This window comes from Priapulus caudatus, unplaced genomic scaffold, assembly GCF_000485595.1.
Source record: "Priapulus caudatus unplaced genomic scaffold, Priapulus_caudatus-5.0.1 Scaffold33, whole genome shotgun sequence".
Lineage (NCBI taxonomy): Eukaryota > Metazoa > Priapulida > Priapulimorpha > Priapulimorphida > Priapulidae > Priapulus > Priapulus caudatus.
Genome location: NW_014577094.1, coordinates 81,172 through 92,673, shown reverse-complemented (window position 1 = coordinate 92,673; position 11,502 = coordinate 81,172). Strand labels below are relative to the sequence as shown.

Sequence of the window (11,502 nt, the reverse complement as noted above, 5' to 3'; positions counted from 1 at the left end):
AGAGCGAGAGATTCCTACTCGGACTCTACCCGGCACAACAGCGCACCCAGCTTTCTTCTGACCTGAGAACCCATGCGTTCGCTAACTCGCCTCTCACTACTCGAGCAACACCAAACCAAAGCTCTCCTGAACCCGCGTTTCCGATCATACGGTCTTCTCTCCGCAGGCATACAGCCACGCGACTCTCTGACGGCCGCGTTTCTACTCGGTCTTCTACCGCGGCAGCAACACCAACTCAGCTTCTCTGAACGCCGCATTCCTAGCTCGGTCTTCTGCCGCGCAAGCCAACACCAAGCCGCTTACTTTGAACGCTCCGGCAATCCTCCAACTCGCTCTCTATAACCGCAGTAACACCAACCAGCTCTCTGAACGCCGCGCATTCCTACTGCGAACCTCTCTACCGTCAAGCAACACTGATCCAACCAGCTTCTCGACGCCGCGTATTCCCTACTCCGATCTTCTTCCTCCGCAGCAACACCACCCGCCCCACCCCGCCAACCAGCTTCTTCTGAACCCGCCCGTGTCCTACTCGGTAACCTCTCTACGCGGCAGGGCCACACCCCGCCTCGGACCCCCCCACGCCTCCAACCAGCCTTCTTCTGAAGCCACGTTTCCTACTCGTGCTCCTTCTACTCCGACCCAGCAACACCACACAGACTTCTCTGAACGCACGCCGCGTTTCCTACTCGCTCTTCTACCGCCGCAGCAAACACCCAACCAGCCTTCTTCTGAAACTGCCGCCGCGTTCCTACCTCGTGTTCTACTCGCAGCAACACCAACCACGCTTCTTCTGACGCCGCGTTTTCCTACTCGGCTCATTCTTCCGCACGGCAAGACGACCAAACCAGACTCTCTTCTGACTGCCGCGTTTCGCTAACTCGGTCGTCTTATCCTATCTCCGCAGGCACCGACCACCCACACCAACCCCAAGTCTTTCCTCTTTTTCGTGTCCATGTACGCATCCGTAGAAATGAACTCATACGCAAGCCAGCAGGTGTAACCGGAGAATCAACCATGCAGCGCCGCGCGCGGTCGTACCACCCTCCCGCGCGCTCTCGTAATCCGCACTCTGCCCGTAGCCGGCGCACTGTACGTGCACTGCGTCGCGCCGGAGCACGAGATCGCTATGTGCGCGCAAAGCATGCTGCGAGATCATGCACGGGGGATGCAAGCGCTGACGACAGCCGGGCACACGGCGCGCCAACACATTTGTTGAGTGGTATCGCGCCGCCTTCGCCGCGTAGTACACGTACATACCGCGTGCACGAGGCTAGTTCATGAAGGCAGAACCAGCGGATGCTCGCGCTGTGCCAACCGCAAAGCAGTAGCCCAGCAAGTAGACGAACACGGTGACCGTGGTGGTACGCAGTGCAGGAACTCAGCGGCCGCGTTCTGAGCACGGACGAAGAAGGTGTCGCCCGTTCGAGCAGCTTGCTGACTGGCATATAGAGAAGCCGCCATAGGCCGGCGCGCGCCATCTCATCCCGTGCCAGTCGGCACAGGCGAGAAGTCGATGCCTGAACGAGGTCAACCCGTGTAGCGAAAGTCCGGGAACGTGAACGCCCGCGCCGACGATGGAACACACGCGCGAGTGGAACACCAGGGAGCCGGCAAGCTCCACTTGTCGGACGTTCTCATCGCAGTCCTGAAAGCGCGACGATGGCGACGCACATCACAGGAGCGCGTAGCCAGAGTAGTCCAATGTCCGCTTCCCCACGACGTCGCGCCCCCCGGCTCGACAGTCCGCGGTCCTCCCACGCCATTGCCGCCGGCCGACGGGCTGCTCGCCACCGGTTGTCCAGCCGGCCAAGTGGTGGCGGATTTATCGGCCACTGGCCGATCACCTGTGCACGGGAACCGGCGAAACGGACAGAATCGGACGCGGCGCGCCTGTCAGATTTTTTGCGCTCTGGGAGCAGACGTGAGGCTGACCACTAGACTCCGTTCAGCACGACGAAGTTAAGACCGCGACTAGAAATAAAAGAAATACTTTGAGAGAAGTCCTTGTTCTCGTCGCATTCTACGCATAATAGGTAACCTCATATGCGTATGTCGATTATACCAACACGTGAACCTACTCACCACCTGCACCATTAATAGTGAAACATAGTATACGTATATAATATGTTCATACGCTCGTTGCAGTTCACGAGGTTTGTCAGGTAAAAGCTCAATTACTTAATAAAAGAAAACATATAGTATTAACATCCGCGATCAGTCATTCGTAACATATTGTAATCATATATGTGCCTTTTTGTCAAGCACTGTATGGTTAAATTTGTAATGTAATAACTTGATGAATAGACTTAAATGTAAATTATTTACTGGCATCCATCAATTACAACTTCGAAGCAATTTTCTTGCATTTTATATATGTAATTCATAGTAATCAATGCGTTAGACAAAAAAGGTGTATGAAGACGTTTACTACACTGTCAGCTTGCAAACACATAGCCACAAACACTTCAACAGATCCGCAACGATGCAGCCTAATTTTGCATATTTTATGATGCATTCGCAAGGCGCGGATCTTAGCTTTCAGGAGACAAGGGGGGGGGGAGGAGTATTGAGTGAAGGTGTGTCGAAGGCAAGCAGTGCTAGGGTGGCCCCATTTACTAGTATGCAATAACAGCCTAAGAAGTTGATTATTAATAAAAATTTATATATTAATATATATATATTATATATATAATAATTAATTCTATGTCATTTAATCTAACTTATAATTTAGATTAGATTCTAATTTAATTAGATTAGATTAGAATCTAGATTAGAATCTAATTTAATTAGATTAATAGAGAATCATGATCACTCATGGATATACTTTAGTAAAGTGGCTGAACGGGGGCGCGGGAGGGAGGTTGAACCCTTCCAACCCCCCCTCTAGATCCGCCACTGATGGTTATTGTCATCGGTTCGTGACATCTGTAGTTGCAAGCTTGCACATGCACCAACATTCAGAAATGAGGAGCACCTGCACATAAGTTGCAGTTTGACAAGCGTTCCAGCTGCTCAGGGACCGATCAATTTACCAGCGAAAATGTTTTCGAACTCTTTTCAGGGCATCCAGGAGGATTCTCTTCACCACAATGGGAGCGCTGCAAAAATTGTCGTTTATCCAAGCGATAGCATGCGTCGGTGAGCAAAGAGTAATTCTAACGAGGAATAAATCCTGCATGAAATTTTTGTGAGGGCAATCACGGCAAACAGCAATCCTGTGATGGATACCGTAGCTGTAGATGTGGGCAATCAGTAAACGGTAGTAAGCGTTTACATTGTCCATGCAAAGTGTGACGAGTTAACAAAAACATCATGTTTGACCCCCCCTTGCCTTAAAATCAACAAGATACACTTAGGAATTACATGTATGTATAACTAACCATACTATAAATCCATATTATTATTATTTAAACTTGCCACATTCATAACATATAAAATTACAACATATTGTATGCCACTACATTCCACAGTTCACCCTTTGCCAATGGATTCATGTTTATAAATGCATGTCAACATAAATGACAATACATGTATTTCCACCAAGTACTTAAAGCATTAAATTGGAATGCATATATAAACTCAGATACAAATTTTGAAGTAGGAGATTGATTCCATATACAAAACAATGTCATTTGTTGACCTGTACAATATCCAATACATTTCTAATTTATAACTTTAGTGAAAACTTTAAAAGTACTTTGCCTTAGTTTCACTATCCCCTTTTTTAATGCATAATGATATGCCTGAGGCTCTTTTTACTACATAAACCTCTTCAGAGAAATGCTACATAAGGAAATCTAATAATTTCTTCATATTCTTGTCAGAAATCTAAGTTTGTGCACAATACTGATATAATACAAGGCTCGACACTTAGTCGGTGGGCCGGTTGGCGCAGGTTTCCACCCACAACTTGATTCGGGCACCTAAAATTTCAAAAGTTAAAATTTGGTGGGCCAGCCATCGGGCCAACTTAAAATATTCAAAGTGTCTATGTGATAAAAATAAATTGTTTCTTACGTGCTAATCTCACTTCAAAGAGAGCGAGCAAATTCGCGGAGCGGAGGGCACAACCACTGACGCACGTGGGCAGGCATTCTATATCGCGGGCCATACACGGCGGCATGTTTATATCCGTCTAACTGCGGTGCAACAAGCCACGTTATGTGTTAGACTGGTATCCGGCCTCAGCTCTGCTAGACAATGTCCGGCTCTGCGACCGAACATTCGCGCGCGAACGCAGTATAGCCAGAGACAACATCTGAGGCGCGCAGCCATAGCTGCTTGTTGCAATGGATAATTCAAATGTATCTGTCAATCATCCAATAGTCAGTGTGTGGCCATTCTGTGTGGGTTTGTTAAAGACTTGTGCCAATGCATCAGACGCGCAATTTGCAAATAATAATACGAAATATCGAGTTTGAATAAAAGATTTAATAAGTTTTTGTCTTGTTTTTTTTTCGGGCACCCGAGATTTTCATTTCGGGCCACCAAAAATTGAAAAGCTATGATTTTGGTGGCCGCGATCGGGCCACTAATAAAAAAAGTAGTGTCGAGCCTTGAATATATGGATACAAATTCATGTTCTGTAGTGTCATTATTGTATCCCTGAATGGAATGCATGTCTAATTACATACTCATGAAAAATGTCATTGGCAGTTTCTTTAGCATTCTTTTTAAAGGGGCAATGTCTTTTCCAGTGAGAAAAAGAGAAACAACTTGGAACAGTCAGTTGCAGTCTTCTGAACAGAAGTATTTGACAATGTCCACTGGTATTGAACAACATTCTGAAGCAATCCAATTTGAGAAAATCAGTATTGTTTCTCGCGGTAGATAGAATCATCCTTTGTGTAGCATTTCCAGTATCTTCCCACTCGCTCCACTTACTGACGGAGGGACGATGCGCAGCCGGTGAGAACTCTACTGCCCCTACAGCGCATGGCTAACAACTATCTCTCGGCGAAATTGACTTGCCTTCGTTATTCTACCTGATGTACGCTAGTGCCTCCAGCTAACAAAGACGTCGCTTGCTGGGTTACCCACACATCATCGCTTGTGAGCCGGCCTGCGTGTTGTGTGCGATATCCCATAGTGTTGGATATGCCACTATGTTACGCATCGGCCCACGAAGTTAGACGGAGTGGAGGAGAGTAATGGAATCGTCGTTGTGTGTGGTGGGTGTGTGTGCGTGTGTGGTTGTGTGTGTGTGCTGTGTGTCCAGTCCGCGCGGCGCAATCGATAGCGTGTCGAGCCCAGCTGAGCGCGAGTCACAGCAGGCGATGAAAGTGCACAGCAACCACCAGCGACGGCGAGTCAGGCAGCGTTCCAAGCAAGCGCGAGTCAGTCAGGCACGCAAGCCAGCAGCGAGGCGGCGAGCCAGATGCGTATCACATACAGTGTTACATGCCTGGCGAGTAATGTCACTCTCCGTGAGGCCCCTGTCTAGTTGTATAGTGTTTGTTCATGTTGGCTGTATTATATTATGTGATTATTTATATGTACTCATACTGGAACCCGGCTACCGCGGCTATGACTGTGATGCATGTTATACCGACGTACATGTAGTGTTATGTGTAAGGTTTATTTGAGAATTAGTTTTGCACATGTTTTTTTTATGGTGAGAATGTCTAATACCAATACATTACAATCCTGCTTACTCGTAACCATTAACCATTTGTTGGCAAGTACGAACAGTGAAATACACACACCACACAGAAATGTTTATGTATGCGTCATGTACTGGTTGATGATAGCGGACTCACAAAGTTAGAATATAGAAGAGTGAAAGGGCTTGGTAGGTTCGGCGACTGATTAACCCACTTGGCTGCGTAGCACGGTAAATTATCCCTTCAGCATTTTGCACTGTTGCGACCTAGGTAATATTGCTCGTGGTTGTGATCGCTTATTTCTACGCATGGTTTGCACTCTGTGGCGGAGCGAAAGTAAACTATATATCGTGCTTGCTGATCGGACCGGCTTGTGACGCTCATCAGGGTCTATGTCCCCCAGGAGTCACTGCCGGGACAGTAAACCTGGTATCAAGGATCCCGGTAACCGGAACGTACCGGTCACATATTTTGTATATGGTTTAGCGGTTAGGATTAGGGTTATGGGTTAGGTAGGAGTAGGCGTAGGTCACAGGCCGACTCGCCCTAGATCTTTATGGAGTAGGCCAAGAGAGTACGGTCCGGTTATATTAGATACGTACCAGGGTACGTTTCTGGTATAGCGGACCGTACGCCAGGGTAATCGGTTCCAGCAATTAGATAGTACCAAGTACGTTTCCGGTATACCATATCCCACGGTAACGTTCCGGCAGACCGTTCCGGCCATACCGCCGGGGACATAAGACACATCTCAGCGCTTAGACAGCTCGGCTGTTCACGGACACCCGCACATGTCCCGCCCCCCCCCCCCCCCCCCCCCCCCCGCCCCCCCCCCCTCCCCCCTCCTCCCCCCCCCATCCACCGCCCCCCTCCCCCCCCCCCCCCGCCGCCCCCTCCCCCCCGCCCCCGCCCCCCCGCCGCCCGCCCCCCCCCCCCCGCCCCGCCCCCCCACCCGCCCGCCGCCCGCCCCCCCCCCCGCCCCCCCACCCCCCCCCCCCCCGCTCCCCCCCCCACCCCGCCCCCCCCCCCCCCCCCCCCCCCCCCCCCCCCCGCCCCCCTCCCCCCCCCCCCCCCCCCCCCCCCCCCCCCCCCCGCCCCCCCCCGCCCCGCCCCCCCCATTGGATCTTGCACGACTCCAAAAAAAAAATCTTGCTCCACTGAAATTGAACTTGTACATCTCATATGGAACTATGGCCCAAATAGCACGAATATTTAACTTCATTATTACGTGGTTATTCTACTTACATCTAGTTGGCGTTATACATAACAATCTCAGAACACACAGGCACAGCAACACACGATACAGACAAACCGAAAACAATAACAGCGGCCCGTCCTATTTTCAGGTCAAATCTTCTAACCTTTTTTTGCTTTTTTGGTCATTTGTTTAAGACCCAACAAACGGTTTTCAACCGAGTATAGTTTAGAACCCGTCCTGTGTACTCATCGATCTCTTCTGTGAATTTGGCGCTATTTGGATCCAAACTGACGGAGCCTTTCATTAACATACATACAACATTCGCCAAATTATAGTAAAATGTATATCAGGAGTAGATAATTTTAGTTATTTTGCCACCCCTCCCAACTCCCCTCACCCCCAACTCCCAACTCCAGTACACCTTATCCCCCCTCAGTTTTAGTTTTTTGCATCGATCTCAAGAATGACCAAAATGAAAACCAAAACCAGGAAATCTGTGAATCCGCGGAATCTTCTCAGACCAGCCGCTTGATTCCAATACGAAGAGTATCTAGTACAATTTGAGTAAAAAGAATTCGATAGGGAAGAAAGAATTAATTCAATGGGGTAGGGATTAATTCACAGGAAAGGGGTAGCATGCCAACCAGTTAAACAAGTAAAATGTTTAACGGGAACACACGTACATCAGTGCACCATCACTGCATCGCATAGTATAGCATTGCATTAATGATTAATCAGTTGATGGTCCACGGCAACACTTAGTAACCCCAAACATAAAGATATAAAACAAAAATATGATATGATCACATGTCATAAACAGTTGCATATTTCATGGTGACAATTACTGTCATTTCAATTTTAATGCATTATTCATTATTGTCTTTTCAATGGATGGACGGATTGAACATGACAGTTGGCAGTAACCGGTGAACTTCCTTCCGAATCCTATAGCATCTAAGTAGTGCACATAGCAACGACACAACCTGACAAACACGTTGAACTGAACACATAAGCGGAAACGTGCGTGCATATCAATTTTAATACTTACTGTAGAGATTTCGGGGGTGTGTAACTCACATGAGCAGTAGACTAGATCAGGACGGATAGATTGAACTCGCCATATATAGATAGAATAACCAGGTATTGACTAAAGACAGGCTAAAATCTAGACAGCACAGATAAAACGATCAACAACTGGGCACAGCCATCTTGGATCATACGGAAGGGGTCTAGGGAAAACAAAGAGTGTATACGCGAAAAGCGGTAACGCGATATATAGAGTATAATAATCAACGTGGTTATGTACTATTAGTCAGCATAATATACGAGGAGATTTGAATAGAATCAGGAGCTAATAATGACAAAGGAGTAAAACAGCGATTTGGTACTGATTTCACTACATTTTTATTGTACGAGATTGATGTGAATAAAAATACAAATGTATACAAACATGAGTTTATTTTGCGCCGTTAAACCGCGTAGCTTCCTTCGTTTTGACATAATTCGTACTTTTGCACAACATGGTTTTCACGTTAGTTACCGTATTCTGGCAAGGCCAAGCACCAAATTCGCACGCACAGCTACATGAAGGAGGCGCGCCAGGGCTTTACGGCCATAACCTAGTCGAGTGCAGAAAATTCGCCTAGAAATTAAGTTACGTTGTACCCATGCTTGGTTTAAAAATTAAAACTATTTTACATTTAAACTATAGTTAGAATGCCTTGTTTTTATGGTTGAATCCCGCAGTTTTTTTAAAATAAACGCTGCGCTGGTAAAATATCTGAACTATTTCACCCGCGGAGGAATGATGTGTATGAATCGTTATGAGTAAACTGACGCTCCAGCGGATTGTAGCTTTTCGCACATGTGTTTTGCATAGCAACCGTCCGCGTACAGTTGCCGCTGGCGCTGCCTGAGGCGATCCCTGCCGTGCCTCCTTCAAGTATAGCTGTGTCAGCCTGTGTGTGCGAATTTGGAGCTTGGCCTCGCCCAGAGATACCGGTAAACGTAACGTGAAAAACATGTGTCGGCAACAAGTAACGAATATGTCAAAAGCCGAAGGAAGCTACGCGGTTGTAATACTACCCCGCGGAGATAGAATAATGTACGCAGCAGTGACATAAAAATAAGCTCATGTTTGTATACCATTTGTATTTTTATTCACATCGACTCGTACGCATAAAATGTAGTGGAAATGGCAGTACCTCAATTGCTGTCATTACCTCCTTTGACATTATTAGCTCCTGATAGAATGAATAGTCTAAAAGTTGTCGAAAGAGCAGGAACTAAGTTGTAACTTAGTTGACGAAACGACGTGCGTCAGATGGTGGGCAATAATCGTACCAGCCACGGTAGTATTCTGCCGTGGGAGGGGGGGGTAGTGTTTTGACAACCAGCCATAACTAAACGAACTGGCAACGTAGGGGGGCGTTGCCAGCTAGGTTTATATATTAATATAGGGCAGGTCTCCCACCCACTGATGAAATTCCAAACAGGGGGAGGGGACAGGGGGAGGGGGAGGGGGGAAGGAGGGAGGGGGAGGGAAACTTAGGGTGTCCGGCGCGGCCGTCGTATTTTTTACCCGGTACCACCTAATTCAAGGCGTAAAACCACCGCCCACGCCACACCATACGCACTATTTGGGGTTCCTTGTATATATAAGATAGCCGAGTCGGTGTACAGTTAGTGTTGGGTTCGCGACACTGTTAACCTGTTGTATCCTTGCCTGTATTCGTCTGCGGCCCAGTGGGCATCGCATGTTACGGTACCAAAATACAGCAGTTCAGCCTCGTCCCTGGTCGAATCGTACTTCTTGACGATCGATTCCGATTCCCGCGCTGGCAAACTTTTATTGTGGTGGAATTTAATCGGGGCGGAGGTAATTTAAACGGGGCGCAACGATTGAAACAGGGGGGAGTTTTCCCAAACGGGGCGCGCGCGCCCCGTTTGCGCAACGTAGGGAGAACCCTGTAAGGCGCGCTGAACCGAGCAGAGAGAGCGTTATTTTTCAGGCTAGGTAGGAAGAAGAAGAAGAAGAGGAGAAGAAAGCATATTAGGAATTAGATCCCGGGGAGATAGAAGAAGAGGGAATAGGAGAACGGGTTTTCAGGTAGGTAGAACTACGGGTACAGGGAATAAAGGGAAGAAGAACGGGATTTCAGGTCGGTAGAGCCAGGAGCGACTACGAGGGAGACACCCGTGGAGGCTACCTAGGTCTACGCGAAGAAAGGACGACCGGGAGAGGGGAAGACGAAGCCGGCGACGCATTAACTCTTTAATATTAGTCTAGATAGTGGTAATCAGATCCGCTGCATATACGAATGCAGGGGAATTATTTGTAAGCTAGTAAGAAACAATAAAACTATAACCGTACAGTTAACCGAATATAAATGTGTTCTGTTCCACTGGTACTACCTGTTATTTGCTACGGCATCACCATCCTGCCTAACGGCAGGAGCGAACACTGAATCCACACAACTAAACACGCGTTAACTATATAACGCCTGTCATACCGTAGTCGGTTACCCCTAGGGTCACTACACTTACTGTTGCTGCCTAGCACACATCGATCCAGCCACAGGCACTTGGAACGTCTCAATAAAAAGAACGTCTCTACCAGTCTTCATGTTTCTCTACTCTATTTCGCCTATTATTGCCGATAACTTGCTGCAAATGCCGTTCAAATGCTCATATGCAACACACAATTAAGTACACCGCACGCCCGCCCTGTGCACAAACAACGTGATGATGAATAAGAGAGTTCATTATGTTGTTATGTTGTTTATTTATATGTTATTAATACTATACTCTCTTATTCATGTTGTTTGTGCACAGGGCGGGCGTGCGGTGTACTTGTGTGTTGCAGATGAGCATTTGAATGGCATTTACAGGTGATTATCGGCAATAATAGGCGAAATAGAGTAGAGAAACATTAAGACTTTGGTCGTAAATACATTTCGTGTTTACTTTTTTTATTTTTATTGAGACGTTCCAAGTGCCTGTGGATCCAGTGTCAGTGAAGAGTTACGTACAGTCGTACGGTACGCGATACCTCCTATGTACATTCATACTGTATAATTTGGCAGCTCAAATTTTACAAAGGTTATTCAATAATTTACGTACCGTTACTGATGTAGCGCTCGATGCTAAGTGCTAGCGCTAGAATTTTACTCGCTTTCACGCCCGCTTCTATAAACAGTCGGCAAAAAGAATGGCGGCTATAGATTGCAGGCTATGAAACAGTCACAGGAGTCTGAGGAGAGCCCGGATGCTGTGGATTTATTTCCTCGGTTTACGACCAGACGGTTCAACCACACGGTAGCACGTGGAAAACACACACTCGCGTACAACACCACCGGTACTGATCACGTTGTGATGTGATCTGACGTTTATCTGATAACGTACGCCCGAATACTCACATTCATAAGGATTGTGGACTTTAGACTGCACTAACTCAATGGGCGTGCATGCGCTGGCGGCCCATTGTCAAGTGAGTGCGGTGCAAAACGAATCTGCGGCGAATTTTTTCACAGGGAATCAAGCGAGGCTGGAATTTGGACCAATCGGCACGCGACTGAGTGACTTTCCCCGCTCGTTTACTCGCGCCATCTCTCGGATATTTCATGATATATGCATAGATCTCGCTCTCTCTCTCTCTCTCTCTCTCTCTCTCTCTCTCTCTCTCTCTCTCTCTCTCTCTCT

General features: G+C 47.5%; 1 protein-coding gene across 1 annotated transcript in view; it reads right to left on the bottom strand.

Moving 5' to 3' along the window:
- Nucleotides 1-11,322, bottom strand: part of LOC106816958 (putative fatty acid elongation protein 3) — a 15,148-nt gene extending 3,826 nt beyond the window's left edge. The window contains exon 1 of the mRNA XM_014821609.1: nucleotides 10,924-11,322. The gene's annotated coding sequence lies outside the window, so the exon portion shown is untranslated. The remainder of the gene's footprint in view (nucleotides 1-10,923) is intronic.
- Between the last annotated feature and the right edge of the window lie 180 nt (nucleotides 11,323-11,502).